Below are 16,548 nucleotides of genomic sequence, written 5' to 3'. Positions count from 1 at the left end.
GGGGTCGGACTCGATGATCTATTGAGGTCCCTTCCGACCCTAACATCTATGAATCTATGAAGGGGTAGTTTCCCTGGGTACCAATTAGCTGGGTCCCAGAGCTCCTGAGAGTGAGTAGCCCTAATCTACTTGACAGGGCAGCTTTTCATACTGCTGGGGACAGCACAGGCTGTAGCTCCCCCTGGCCAAGCAGGGTTATTTTGCCCCAAGTGGCACAATTTGTCCCACACCAAAGTGCATGTCTGGGCACGTGCACTGATGCAAAAAGCCCTGGCTCAAATTTGCACCACTTCTATTTGAGCTGCTGCAAGCTTATGTGTAGCCCAATGAGGACAAAGCTTTTAACTTCACCTGGGCAAATTTTAGATCTTGTGCTATTGTCATATATTGGCATAGGAATATTAAAAATAAAAATCCAAAAGATAGAGCTGATTAAAAAAAGAAACAAAAGTTTTCTGACAGAAAATATAGTTTTGTCAAAATATAAATGTTTCACAGGAATGCATTCATTTCAATGAGGTTTTCAGTAAGTGGTAGTCAACATGTACTTTCAAGTGACTTACTTTGCTTCAATAGTGTTGAAATCTTTCATTTCAGCATTATCATTTCAATTCATTTTCCTAATTGTATATCAAAATATTTATTTCATCATCTTATACATGCACATTGGATATTTAATCTATTATATTTAAACTTTTGACCAAGGAAGAGTTTTGATATTACAGAAGCAAACCTGTTTGCAATTGTTTTCAGCAGGAAATTGCAAAATTTTGGCAGTTTTGTTCTGATCTAGAACAAACCCAACTAGCCAGTTCTACAAAAACATTACTGATAATTTAATAGCTAGCTTCTATTAGCTCCTTCTAGTTGTTATCAGTTAACATGGAAATCTATTTTTCAGCATCCTCATCCACCACCTTGTAAACTCATTGTACAGCTGCAGGCCCACAATTGACATATTGCCCAAAGTTCACAAATGAACCTCACCTTTTAAAGGCAGAAGTGATTTTCAATGCTCAAACAAGTTATGGTGCATCAGATATTCATATTCAAGAAAAGATCATTAGTCCTGTTGGTGAAACCTGCAATTCCAGAAATTTAGAATGGGGCCATTATGAAGATTAATAAGCAAAAGAAAGTGTAGCACTATTGCAATAAGTTTACATCTTCAAAGCACTTTAAATACAGGAAGTAATTAATCCTCAAATAAATCTTCTATGGTAGCAAAATGAAATTGTCATTATTACTAGAGGTCTACATTTAATATGACAAGTACAGCTAAATTCTGCAGGAAGGCTGCTTGGTTTCTAGGGCATTCTGGGAATTTTGTGACAGATTCCCTTACATTAAGAAATTAAGACCACATGTTCAGGCAATGAAAACTGGCACACAGCTCTGAGGTCAATGGAGCTACATAGGAATACATCAGCTAAGGAGTCACTCAATGGAATTCGAAATTGAAAAATAGGAAGCAAACAGTGGCCCCCTGAGCCCAACTGATTTCTCACTGTCCTATTATTTAAAAAAAATAAATGTAGCATGTTGAAAAGAACAGTACAGTTTAGCATCACAGAATTTCTCAGGAGGAAACTAAAGTTTTTGGCACTGGGATTCAGGATGGTGTGGGAGCTGGTCTGAGACAGCGAGACAAACAGTCACAGAATATTTTTGCAAGAACAATCAGTAAAGTAACTACACCAATCGTTAAACTGTCACTTGCTTTCACTGCTAACATCTCTTTGAGGTGAATGGGGTAGTTCACACATCTCAGCACAGAATAAACCTTGTTCATAGATGCAAGGCTCTCTTCAGAATCGAAAGGCCAGAAATATTTTTTCCCCTCTTGAACTGAAACTAAGATTCAGATTTCAAAACTACATTGATGAGTGGATTCTATACAGCTGAATATAGGTTCTTGACTTGCTGAGAACATAACTATTAATCAAGTATCAGTTGCAGTTATTGTACACCTTCACTCAAATTCCAGCATACCAGCATCCACAGGCTTGCCAGAAAAAAATGTTTTTCACTGTAGCATGGAAGTGAGCAGCAGCGATTCTCTGATGCCAAGGCCAAAAGGCTTAGGCAGTCTCTTCTTCTCAACACTTGCATCTTTCTTTCCTGTTGCACCCTACTTAACTGTGGCTTATTTAGATTTGTTAAAAAATGGTTTATGTAAGATTCCTTGCTTGCTGAGACTTAGGGATTGTTCTACCATCCACTGCAATTTATTGTAACACTCCCATTGATTTCACTGAGGTAGGATCTAACACTGCTGTTGTGAGGACAATGGCAAAACTCCCATAGACTTCAGTGGCTGCAGAATTAAGCTACTTGTTAGGCTACTACTTAAAGTAGTAACACAAGGGACAAATACTAATAACTTACAGCGGTAAATGGATCATATCAAAGGTACAGCAACACTTTGTAGTACATATGAAATATAACAAATACACTGGAAACTACCCCTCGCCACCCCCCATTCAGGAACAGCAAAGCTTTGAGGAAAAGCCATCTCTTACATAATCAATAAAGACAACCTTTTCTATCAGCTTACCTCACTAATCTCATACTTCAGGATATTTCCATTTTTTATCTGAGAGCTCAGTAGGCAGAAGCCATGCTTCTAAACAGCTGTCTTTTTCATCTACATTGTTGTGTTTGAATATAATGCACTGGATTCCCCATTACAGCCATTTCCCAAACTAAAATGTAGATGTCCCTTCTCCCCACACCTTTAAAACGTGTGTGTCATGGGGCGGGGTCCCAGGAACGGCCATTATCTCTCCTGGTGCCCCCTACCGTGCCAAGTTGGTGATCAAGCACCCTCGTTCTCACCCGCCATGTCTTTGATGATAAGAGTTATTAAGGGAGGCTGCCTTTTGTCCTCCTTGGCACAGTACCTCTGGCATACTCCCGCCAGTACCCCATCTACAGATGATGCGTGGCTCCTACCACCCCTTATACCACGCCCCAAGCCTCTCAGATGTACCGGACGTTGTTGAGTCAATTATTGTTGCCCGCACCCTCGCGGACGCCCTCCAGACTTGTCTTCTACTTGTGGCCCCACCAAGGCCCTTCTGTGTGCCCTCGCCCTCTCTGGGGCTTCTCTCCATGCCCTCGCCCTCTCTGGGGCTTAACGCAAGCACCCTCTGGGCTTCTTGCCGGTGCCCACACTGGTGCTCCTCACCGTTGGGGCTCAGGTGGCCATAGCCGTGCCTGGCCCCCAGACCCCTGTCTCGGGTCTATGATCCCTATCTGGCTCAGGAGGCCTCAGCCCTCAATCCAGACTGCTGTGCCCTCTCTGGCACCAGGAACCCCCACACTACTGGGGAGCTCCTATGAGGCCTCCTCCAACCCCTTATAGCCTCACCCGGTCCTCCGGTGTAACAACTACCAGGGCTACAACATAAACTCCAAGCCATCTGGCTAAAACACAGTTTCTAAGCCCTCTGGCTAGCCATCGTTCAAAACCCTACCAGGGCTTGCTCCACCCAGTCCTCAACCGAAGCTGTTCAGGCCATCTAGCTTCTACAGGCTGCAATACTCGAGCAGAGCTCCTTCACCCTTCAATGTTAGCGGGAAACTACCTGCTTGGCCTTAGCCTAGGCTGTTTATATAGGCCAGGCCCTTCCCCCTTCTGGTCAGGTGACCAAACTGCGGTTGCCCCGGCAACCGGCACCTGTACCATTTCCCTAGAAGCAGGGCATTTCAGTGCACTGCAACAGTGTGCCTCAGTAATCAGGCACCTGGGCAACAAGAAGATACAAAGAGCATTCATTGTTCAGTGTAATGAATTGCATTAGGAGCAAGAGTGGGTTTACTGAACAACTGTATAAAATGCAGTTGGTGATTGGTTGGCCTGTTTTGTTTCCCTGTCTTTCTTGTTTGGATCCAGTAGATGCCAAGAAAAAAATTTCTCTACTCTCCAAAACAATTTCCTACATAGGTAAGTACTTAAAGAATAAGGATCTAAACTCATTGTAAGCTGCCAAAACATCCAGTGAACTAATAGTTTGTAAGAATCTAAGATTTTAGTTATGACATATTTGATGGACTGAAGAGAAGAATTGATGGTCTGGAATGCCAGAGGGGAAAGTATAGACCCTAAGTGTGAACCAAAGTTTTGGCAGAAGAGTCACAAAAGAATGGATATTAGAAGATCCAGAGATAGAAATGGCAAGAAAAGTGGCAAGAGTTGGTGAGACCCTTTGAAGCTCAATCCCTCCTTTCTGCTCAATTTAGCTTGTATTTTCTTAGTCCCCACCTCCTCATTGCTTTCTTTGTATTCCCAAGTTAATCAAGCAAGCAGAATTTCACTTGTATCACTTCATTTACACATAATTCCTGAATAAACTAAGCTAGTCTTCTTTTCCAGATCCTGGCATATATTGCACAGATATTTACAGGTCCAACAGAAAGGCCAGTTGAAACTCCATCAAGAACACAAGTATTGAAAATCCCATATAAGGGGATATTTTTAAGCAATATAATATTTCAAATGGAAAAAACACATACAGTTTGGAGCTATTCAAGTGCATCTCACAATCTTAGCTTCTCTCCCAGTTTCCCTGTCAGTCATGCCAGAAAGGGAATCTAAAGAAGCAGCTTGGTCTTTTTCTGTTAAGCAATACCAATTGGCTGAACCATGTTGCTGGGTTGTAAACCTAGAATCCACTTTGATTCTTAAAGATGAAGTACACGTATGATTAAACAGGAAGCAGAGGTTTACATGGATAAGCAGTACGTTGCCTAACTACATGGAAGTGGTTACTCTTAATAAAATACCCTTGACTAATACAAAGGGTTTATAGGACATCTTGTCTGAGACATGAACCTCTTCAAACTTGCATTGCTTCCAGCTGATCACAAATAAAGCGAATTAGACTGGCAGTTACTTTTATAAATAGGAACTAATTGGCTCTCTACTGTAGTTAAACAGATTTGTACACTGAAGATTATCTAGAGACACCTGCTAGAGGTCAGCTTCAGATTTCCTGCTTGTACTGATGGAACTTCACTGAGCAATGAAGGTTATATTCCTACTTGGAAAGGCAGGGGCTCTGGCCCCCACTAAAGTCAACAGCAAAACTCAAGGCCTTAAAACAAAGCCAAAAAAAAGTCACTTAGAAAGAAAAGACATTAAGCCCAATGCTGCATAACCAAGAATATATCAGAAAGAAAGATGTTCCCTGTTCCTTAACAGCACCTGTCATTCTGTGCTTCTAAAACAGCTTTAAATCTAGTTGAATCAGTGGATGGAGGAATGTGTCATTAAACTAAAGACAGTGATGATATCTGCCATTACCTAGATTGTCAGCTGCAGCAGGGATGACTGCCGTTGACACACCAAATCCCGGTTACCACATGCCTCTATGACAATGGTGCAAAACTATTCAGTACATTATGATAGCTAAATATAATGGAAGCACACATTTGAGTCTGCATCCTTGGAGGTTTTTAAAACCTGGCTAAACAACGCGTTGGCTGGGATGATATAGTTGGGGATGATCCTGCTTGGAGCAGAGGTTGGACTAAATGACATACTGAGGTCCCTTTCAACCCTAATTTTCTATGATATCACCACTTACCTTGCATCAGTAAATCTACTAAGTGGACATTTCATTAAATGATCCCAATATGTTGTTTTGATGCATGAAAATCATCATAGCAGATGAAAAGCAACTCCTGTCCTTTGATAAGGAAAGAAAACATTGCTTTTACCCAATTTTTAAAAAAATAAGTATTAAACAACATTTGGAGTATTTCTTTTAGACTAAGTAGTGGGCTTGAGATTTTTGCTTTACAGCAAACTGTATGTAGGAATACAGAATCATGTGTTTCTTCTCTCTACTAAAAACAAAAACAAAAAAAGTGAAAGCATCATAATTTTGAAGAGGCGGCCATCAAACAGTAACTTCCTTTATGGATCTTTGGCCATAGCACCAGAGAGAAATCACACTCTGTTTGTTAATATGCTTAGGGAACGGTTTCCTCATCCTAGTTATTCAGTAACTTCTGTTGACAGGTCCAACTGTAGACCCTGTTGAGTAATTCATGTTTCTTATTTGAAAAAGATAAAAAGTATTCAGTACAGATTAAGTACTTTCTCTGCATCTTACATACGAGTCAGGCAGAGATTGAAAAACCACACACCTCCTGTCTCCACAGCTCCAAAAGGAACTATCTACAGAACACTTTGGTAAGACACCCACTGGATTATTAGGGGTCTTTAAAACCTGTGTTTCAACATCCACTATTACGTGTAAACACACGGGGTATCCCCAAACAGGTCTGTTTTGCAACTGAGAGCAGAAACTTAAAAGTAAAGTCTTGCCTAGACACACAGGGCATTTGTACACATGCTCCAGGAGGCGTGTTTAATTAGCAAGTTGCACTAATTAAAAGCATCCGACCGTCATATGTATCAGTGTCTCCGTGCTGAAAAAATGGCAGCAGGGTGCTTTGAACTAAAGCTTGCTCAACAAGCTTTAGTTCAAAGCACGCCACCGCCATTTTTCAGCGCAGGAACACTGATACATGCGACGCTAGAGTCTGCTGGAGCACATTAATTTCTGCATTCCAGTGGACTCGATTAATCAAGTCAGGAGCGATGATCATAAACTCGTAAAAGAAAGTTTCAGGCAGGATTCTTCATGGTTCATGTGACCAGACTCTGGAATAGAATCCCAGTGTGGGTGGTGCAGGCACCTACCCTGGAGATCTTCAGGAGACTGGATGCACACCCTGTTGGGGTTATTTGACCCCAGCAGTCTTTCCTGCCCAGGGCAGGGAGACTGGACCCGATAATCTCACAAGGTCCCTTCCAGCCCTAAACTTCTGTGAATCTGAGTCTGCTCCTACATACCGGATTTCCAGCACATCACAGCAGGCTCCCTACACATGTATAGAAGCCCACAATTTGCATCAGTTTCTCAAAATACTCCCTTCTCCTCTCCCCCATGTCAGAAGGCTTGTTTTAATTTAACTATATCATCATGGTAAAACCCTGCTGTGTGTGCAGACTGGGTTGTAGGACAAGTTTTCCAAACTTTCACATGAATTTTTGGTCTAACTGAATCTGGGGCAGTTTATAATTTTAGGGAATTAAAGTATACAAAACACAGTGGTTTCACATGGGAAAAAAATTACAGTTTTTCAAGACAATGCTTTTAGTTTTTAAAGTTACTAGAACACAGACAGCAAAGCAAAGTGCAAGAGTACAAACCCATGAAGCCTTTAACAGAAAAGGCAAGAGTCCTCGAGTTCATGAACTGCTGAGTTTTGGACAGATTTAATTGTTATGCTTATAGCTGACTCACAGCTGAAAGGGTTTTTTTTCTTGAAAAGATGGTTTAGGGAGACCTACAGGCTCTTCAGCAAATCTGACTAGAACTCAGTCTCACCCCAGTTTTCTTCCCCTCCTCCCTTCTTCCACGGTAGTATGCACACAGGGAGGGTTCAGAAAAAACAACTTCCCTTTAAGTTTGAAGTTTAGGCCTATGCAGTTCTCCCCCACTCCCTCAGCTATGAATTAACTCAATACTCAACTAGTATGCTTGTGCACAGACAAGCACAAAGGAAATAGCACAGAACAGCAATGATTGCTCAGCAGTCAGCACTGTACATGAAGCAGGGATTTTCCAGGTCATTTTAATATAGTTCATCATTTCAACTTGCTGGACTGATACTGCCAGATCAGCAGATGTACTTCTTAAAAGAAAGCCTCACCCATTTTGCACAGGGCAGCATTCTGAAAACTCATGGAAAGAGCAACACTTTGCAGCAGTGATCAGCAGTGAATCACACGGTAAAATAAAGGTTCATGACGACTGGGCTGGAGACTCAAGTGCTGTAGACTGATTTAGTCCCCTGCTGATTTACACCACCAAGAGATCGGTCCTCCATCTACGTAACCAAATTGCTGCTGCCAACAGCTGTCTAAAAAATGTCAAATGTAATTCTAAAATAGTTACCTCTAAAGACATGTCACAAGCTCACATGAAGCTATTGTTTCTCATGCTGCAGAAATGGTTTGGCTATGTGTAAACAAAGAGAAAGCTAATGGTTTGGCATGTTGGTGTTCTGGTATCTAGACAGACTGGAGAATGCAAGGAATGAATGTAAACCATTAGAGAGATTAAAGAGAGTTAAGAAATTTAGTATACTATGTACTTGGACTGTTGCTCCCACTTGGACTGAGCTAGTGATCCACAAGCCTGCAGCAATTCTGAAATACTGTGTTATTTAATTACAGTTAGATTGTGGTCCCCTTCCTCACGCTAAATTGTGCTTTACATCAAGACTATTCTCAGATGAAGTCAATGGAACAACTTGTAAGCAAATTGCTATTCTGTATCTGCAATCTAACCCATATCTTTTTAGCTAAAGGTCATGAGTGGTCTGGTAAGCATTCCTCAGTTGTATTCAGAAGAAAACATTTTAAGAACCAAATAATCAAAGTTTGGGCAGAGGAGGTAAGTTCAAAGTGTTCTTCTTTTAAAAAAATAAGAAAGCAGGAGCACCACTGTTTTCAACATAGATACTTGCTTTATGAAAGACGATTCTCTAGGAAAAAATGCACACACAAACGTCTCCTGAGGAGCAGCATCCTTATGTAAGAGATGTGGCATTCTCCACGTCTCACTCCAAAAGAAAGCACAGAGAGATGCAAGAGAGTGCTGCCTCACCCGAGTACAGCTGAATTAATTAAAAAAGGAGAAGGAAGTAGGATCTGACCACAACTTTGATGGAGCTGCTAGAAATTAGACCTAAGAATGAAAAAAAAAAAAGACTAGTGAACAGCAGGTGAGAGAGATCCAGAGTATAGGTGAGGGAGTGAGAGAAAAGAACAGCATCACAGGCATCTGATTCCAACGGTGAAATTTAAGCATGCCTGAGAATGGGTTTGAACTGGCCATAGGGAAGACAAAGGACTCTGCATCTTCCTGTAGGCCCTGACAGCTATTACTTTTTTGACCACTGAAGTCAGCCCTACCATCCTACCCAGCACTCAGGCCCTAAACCTTGGAGATTCTTTCTGTGCAACATCTCTAAGAAATATCCTTCCCTAGCCATTCCTACACAACAAAACCTCAGTCTAGACCCTTGCCATGTCACATTTCTATTACTTTGACATCTTAGTCTGTTGCCTTGAAAAGTGCCATCTTGGCTATATGGACCTATTCAGAATGGTCTGCAAAGGTCATTTTCCTTTATACATCACACGTCTTTGTTTTCCTCCTCCCCTGACTCCCCATTCTGTATCACATCAAACATAAGCTACTTATCTTCACTGTCAATGCCCTTCCTGGCCTACTTTCACCATACCTGTCATCATCTCTCATTCATTATTAAGAGTTTGACTGCTATCTCCATTCTGCCTGTGATGCCAAGGTCCATCACTGATTTGTTTGATAATAATACAAGCATCTTCTCATCTGGTAGCTCCTCTTCCTTACAAGCTCTCCATAAGCATTCACAAAATTATCTCATTAACCATCTATAAACTCTCCATGTGCTCCCTCACCTCTCTTTATCCATCTGTTGCCTCCACTCTGAGACCAAGATTGTTGTTTGTGGTCAGTACTATCTTTGTGTTCTGTCTGTATAGAGCCTGAAGCAACTGGGGTCCTGGTCTGTGATTGTCTGTGCTATCATGGTGCTGAGGGCCCCCAAAGTGACAAGAGAAGGATCAGGAGCAGCCTAGAAGAGTAGTGAGCTCCTGTGAACTAAATGCATACACATTCTTCAGTTCCCTAGCACACATGTACACACACACACCCTTTCTAAATAGTGAATGATGACAGACGCATTTGCCTTCCTCACTCATGGGACAATTCAAAATTATGGGGACAAATTAGATTTTTATTAAGCCTTAGTGCAAATCTGGAACATCTTTTAAAATCAATTGGTGAGCATGTTCTGACCTACTACACATATCATGCACCATAAAATTAGGTACAATCCCAGCAACTGTGGTTGGAGATGTCCTCAAGGGGAAGTTTTCCTTCATTCCTAGAACTTCAACCTCACAGTAAATCAGCCAAAAGACACACATACATATCTTAAAACAGGATCTGTGGAGAAATGCCTAGACAGTTTTTTATGCTCGTCTCTTGTTCCACATTTGTGGTACAGACATTTCTTAGAGTGTCACAATAAACACCGGGGAGAGGGGGAGGAGAACAGATTTTCTGGTTGTGAAACTGCGTCTTTAGCCATAAGTGCTTTTGTATCAGAGGATACGTGTTAGAACAGTCGTGCTCATCCTTCATCCCATGGAGTGAATGCAGCCTGCAATGCCATGTCATCCAGCCCATGGGGCTCCCCACAGGTCTAGAGATTTGGCATCAAGGGAGTGGTGGCAGTGTTAAGAACCATGGCTCTGGAAGCTATAGCAATTAATGCTGCCATTGCTCCCCTGCTACCAATTTCCAGTCTGCAAGACAGATGACAGCCTCATACATCTGATCATGCTGGCACAGGGGATTGCTTTGCAACTGGATCCAGGCATTGGCTCACACCTTTTCAGTGATCTGGTCCATGGACCAGCCCTGAACCATTCATTTTGCCCATAAGGCTGGAAGGCTGAGCACCAAGTTAAACATGAAAATACACATTTCTGAGAAATACTTTGCACAGACAAGCAAGACTGTACTTTTCCCCAAACAATATATGACATTATATACATGACAAACTTACAATATATGACATTTCTCTGTATGTCATGTAACTCTGTAAAAGACAAAGAAAAAGTGTAGAGTAGAGCTAGAAAAAGAAAAGGCTAATGTAGAGGGCTTTCAAGATGATTAGTTACAAGTAACAAACCACTGGATAAATAGATTATAACAAAGGTTCCCAACCCCCTGGCTGTGGCCGGGTACTGGGTTGTGAAGGGCTGGCTGCCAAACTGAAAGTCTGGAAGTGACCAGCATACTTATACCTAGTGTAAAAAAGGGGTTGGCTGTCAGTCTGCAGTATGCTGGTCCGCAGTTCGCCGGTCTGCCATCTAAACAGGTTGGGAACCACTGGATTGTAAGATAAATGAAAACAGTCACCTGTGCTCAGTTGACCTCATTTATCTACATTCTTCAGTTTTGCTAGTTAAAAATATTGCAAAAAGTCAGTGGCCTTTAAGTAGATTGTATCTGTGCCACGGCATTCCAGCTGAGAGATAACCCCCTGTGAAAAGCATAGCTATGAAATGTGACTTTCTATCAGATGAGTGAGCAATGATGAGTGTCAAAATGACAACAGCTCCCATTTCCTCAAAATTTTCTTCAGGAAGAATTTTATTATATGTTTTACAGTAGTACCTTAGGAGTTCACTCATGTACCAGTACCATACCATTGTCAGGAGCAGAATGGCTATTTTGGTAGTAGTTACAGCTTGAGGTAGTGCCAAATGGCACGTAGTACATTTAACCAATTGTAAATAAGAGCTTTCTTATACCGCCACACCGTCAGTTGTTCTGACTTAAATCTCAGAACAGAGACTTAACAGCAGAGTTTCCCCATCAGCCATCATGGTTCCTGCTGCTGTGTAACAGTATTGACTCTTTTTCAAGACAACTGCATCTTTACGCTGGGTCTCCTTCTTTATAGCATCATGTGAACTTCAATTTTTATCTTTCTGCCTGAAGGCATTTTATGCCCCCTTAACTCTGCTCTAAACAAAAACACCATTTTTTGCACTAGATCTTAACTAACTGATGCATTTAAGGCATCTTTCCTATCCATTTTCGTAAATAAGTCAATATGTGTTAATACGCCTTAATCAAGTCAATGTGTCACTGTGTCTCAATCACCTTCAACAGTTGCTAAGCATTTCCTTTAGAAAAAGGAGATGGTCTCAGGTCTCACATATTCTCTCCTTCGCTCAAACATTTACTTGACCCCACTTCCTCTGTACACGTGGCCATCCATGAAATGCACATTGCTTTAATTCCACTTCTGCTGAAGGCAAAATCCACAATTTCATGCTCTCAGTTCCCTCATCTTTGTCCTCCCTAAATCCCAGCTTTCCATATGACAGCACAGACCAAATGTTATTTTCCATTCCATATAATACCACTGGTTCCTCATTCTTATTTAGGACTGTCCGAGTAGTTTTTTAAATCCTCTATGAACTTCTTATAGCACCAGGGTGCAACTACATTTTGTGCAGATATACCCGAGTTGGCTTTAAACTGGATGGTTCGGTACTGAAAGCACAGTAGTCATAGTAACACAGAGTTCAGTGTGAGCTTGCCTGAGAAGCTAGGTCAGTATTCAAGCAGCTAGCACTAAGCTCCATACAGCTAATCTGTTAGCCAGTTTAGGTACATCTATATGAGTAAGTTACTACAGTACAGTGGCCTAAAAGAGCAGCTCTATTCCCTGGGCAGTGGCTGCATATGGGGCAATGCCAACTGCTGTTCTGCCAGCTGTGGCAGTGACTATTTTTGCACCTCTCTTCCCTCAAAAGGCAGCACCCAGGGCTGCTGCTGCCCTGATCGCTCCTTACCTCCCCCAGTTATGCTACTGCTACAGTACCGACATATGCACAATCAAAACCACCAGCTGAAAGTCAGAACTACTGTTTCGTATTGCCAGGCTATGAGAAAACACCAGTAGGCAGGGCAGAGTAAAATTCAGATTGGACCTAGCTAAACAGAGCTTCCCTACACAAAAATAAAACCCATGCTCATAAAAACCTTTCCTTCTTTTTCTTTCCATCTATTTCTTTTCTCTCATTCGTTGAGTACAGGCATAGGTATGTATTAATGCTTACATTTTCCCTCCAGTTTCAGGAACACACAACATTGTTAGTGAAACACTATGAAAAGACTCAAAAAAACCCCCCCTTAAAATCCCTTTAGAAAAACTCCTAAAATTAGCATTCAAGTAAACACCTACAATCCAAATCTAAATCTGCCAGTAATCAGGCTATCACAAAACCAACAGCATATTTCTCTTACATCCTGAGACTTCTTGTTGCTTAGTGCAAAGCATACTGATGGTTACAAGTTCAGCACAATTGTACAAAATCTCAAACTACATAGAACTCCACTTTTGGAAAACAGTGTAAAACCTGCGTATCCTAAGTTCATGTCATCAGTGTCTTTCCACTACTTGAATGAAGCTGAGAATTTATCCCAGAATAAAATCAACTGTCCATTTAGCTTCATGCCGCATAGCTAGCTATAAACATTTGCTTTTTCTGTGAATTAATCAGTTCTACCAAAGCTTCAGTCAACAATGAATCTCAGATAAAACATCTAAATTTTAGAAGCTTTTATACTCTGAAAGGTTATTCAAAACATAATGGGATTTAGATTGTTCCTTTATATCTTACCAATTAGGAGCCACTGTAATTTGTCTTTTGAAACAAAAATGCCAGCTTGGGAATATTTCCCCTTTTATTTAAAAATAAAAATGAAGAGCAGCTAACAAAGTTGAGATAATTAGATAGCCTTGCAGAACTTAAACCAACAATGCATTTATCACAGTCATGTGATAGCTCTTGAAATCTATGTAGTCTCTTAGGTCCCAAGAGGCCATTGCAGAATACAGGGCTATTGCAAAAAACAATTATAAAAGTTTTTAGCCTTTCCTGCCCACTACATCCTCCAGGCCCCACACAGTTTGCAAATTATGCAAGATTTCAGTGGTTCCAAAGCTTAAGATGCTAAATCTAAGCCATATAGAAAAGCAACCAAAATGTGCTTGGGAGAAACAAATATGGTAACGGGGAGAGATGCGGTCAAAATATAGACAGTAAGCCTATCGTTTTGTCTTCTTACCTTAGCTCTGTGGTCTTAGGTATAACGTCAGTCACTTGACCTCAGCTATGTAATGCTTTACAGCTTCTTCACATAAATGCAGGTTTGTTAAAAAGCATGAAAGGGATGCACAAGTATGTTGCATATATTTCAAGATTAGAGTCTATAACTTTGGATTGTAGTTAAGCACAGAATGAAAATGCTAATTGCTAACCATGGTGAAAATCAGGTGAAATACCAGAATAATGGCAGCTCTACCTTTGGAATAAGGGTAACTGTGAATATTAGCAGCAGTAATATTGGAGAACTGGGCTCAAAGGGGCCTCCTAGATCTTTGGAGTATGAGTCCAGGCCCTTACAAGCTGGTCCTGCAATCCCTTTCAGAAATGTATCAAGTCCTATCATAAAAAAGGTTTCTTTGCTCTCACTGTATTTCTATTTAAAGGCTTTTCCTTTTCTCTAAGGCTTAAAAACATTTTAACATCCAACCTAATTCCCATATCCAATTTATAGCTATTTGCTTTTGTGCCAATGTTGCCTATTAGTTTATATAGCTCTTGTCCTGTCCTGATGTTTAGCCAACTAATGTTTTATAGAATAATCATGACCCCTCTCAGCCTTTGTTTCACTAGGTTGAACAAACCAAGTTCTTTTCATCTCTGCTTTTAAGATAGGCACTTCAGTGTAATCACCTTAGTCACCCTTCTCCATGTCTGTCCTGTACAGGGAAATAGCCAACCCAACAATATTTGAACAAATATTACTCATTTTGCAACAACTTGATGAAGCTCTGATTAAAATCAAGTAGCCAATGTCCTTAGGAGTTCATCCCATCCTAATTAGAGCAATCACAAACGATTATTTTTTCATCTTTTTAATGAACATTTGGAACAGAATGGAATTAGCTGATGCTTATTTGTCTTCTTGATGTGATACCATAAGGACTTTACAGCAAAACAAGACCCATGTGATTTAGTCAGACTATTCTAGGATGAAATAGCATTATTTGTACTGAATAAATATGCTAATTGTTAAATGGAAGATAGTGAACAAACAGGCTTCCATAAGAGTGAGTGTTGTGCTTAGTACCCTCTTAAAATGGTTCAGAGATACACTGGGAACAGGGAACTGGAAGTAATTGGGAACATTATTATGAGACTAGCTAAAATACAAAAGGTTCTTCTATGACATAAGGACATTATGTCAGCCTAGGTCCTGTGTTCGTATTTTAAAACATTAAACAACATACCTCACTGGCATCAATGTTGATATTCATCGATGATAAGACCAAGAATCGATATATTCCATTAGAGATGCATCCTCTTCTAGTGCCAGAGATGGAATTACCATGGCAGCATAGGCAAACTTGTGCTTTCATTCCCTGTGTTGTATTTTTCCTGTGACTGGAAGACTGTAAATTCCAGGCTTATAAATTTCACACCCTGCCCATGCACAAATGTGATATAATTTAAAAATAACATTCAAGACTAAGGTAAATGGTAAAACACTACAGAATGAGAGTAATATATATGTAGAGACCTAGGAAATAGGTAACGCACAAGAACACGTGACACCAAAAAAAAGTAAATAATGGCTAGAGGCAAAAATATTAATGCAAGCAGGCAATGAGATGGTTATGCAAATAAAAGCAGCAAAAACTTAATAAACAGAAGTAATACATGGAGGAACTAGTGAGGCACTGCTTTCTGCAGCAATGACATTGAACCGGGGATACAATTTTGTTGGTCATTAAACATGTGATCAACAAAATTAGTCACATACTCAGCGTGACCAAAATTACTAAATTAGATCAACCCCGAAGAAGATGCAAAACAGTTGTCAGAAGCTCAGGAAACAAAGAGCCTGATTCAAACTGTGCATTGTCCAGTTTCATGTCAGCTACCCAGCATCAAACCAGCATCACATAGGGGTATGAATTAGACCCTGGGAATTTAACTGCTCAGCTGAGATCAATAACTTCTGTATGCAAGTAAGCGAAAGGAAGGTCCAGAAGTTTATCTAATCAGCAACTGCTTAGTTATAAGCAGCAGTGCCTAAAGTGTAATGAAGATAGAAACCTGGGCCATGTAGAAAACAAATATGCATCTGCTAAACAGTTACCAGTATTTTTGTAAGGGAAGAGCATCAGCTTCATAGATAACAAAGCAAGTATATTATCTAGGGGTACGCTAAAGTGACACCACATGAAGTGTATAAATGCAGACCAGTGTTCAAGTAATAAGTATTAGTCACAGGTGTATTTCATTGTTTTGCCATTTTCCTGCCTCTGTTGCGAAGATGTCAGAAAGTAGGTTCTACATACAGCAACGGTCTCCTTTCTATTTCACGCCATCTCAGACATACTGAGATGCAAGCGCAAATAGGATTTTATTTTAAGAGGAAGACAGTGAACCTGGCCTCAGTGTTCAAGGTAATGCTGTGACTTACTTGCCCTGCACAGCAGTGGTGTTAAACTGCGTTTCTATCCTTGCAATGAACATACTAACAGAGGCAATAGCAATAACCTTCCTGTTAGAGACCACCACAAATTTCATGACTATTTCCCGAACAAAATAACTTTTAAAAACTTTTCTAGGAAATGCTGAAGGCAAGTGCTGTTAAGTGCTTTTAAAAAACAGCTAATATTTCCCAAGGTTTAGGTTTCCCCTCTTACTTCTAAGTGACATGCTTCCATGAAAAGGTATCCAAGTTGTAGCTGTATTGGTCTAGAGAAAAAGGAAATCAGGACTCATAGTAGAGATGATATCTTTTATTAGACCAA

The sequence above is a fragment of the Gavialis gangeticus genome, unplaced genomic scaffold (genome assembly GCF_001723915.1).
Source record: "Gavialis gangeticus isolate Ggan-Ray unplaced genomic scaffold, GavGan_comp1, whole genome shotgun sequence".
Taxonomy (NCBI): Eukaryota; Metazoa; Chordata; order Crocodylia; family Gavialidae; genus Gavialis; species Gavialis gangeticus.
Note: the sequence above shows the minus strand (reverse complement) of the source record.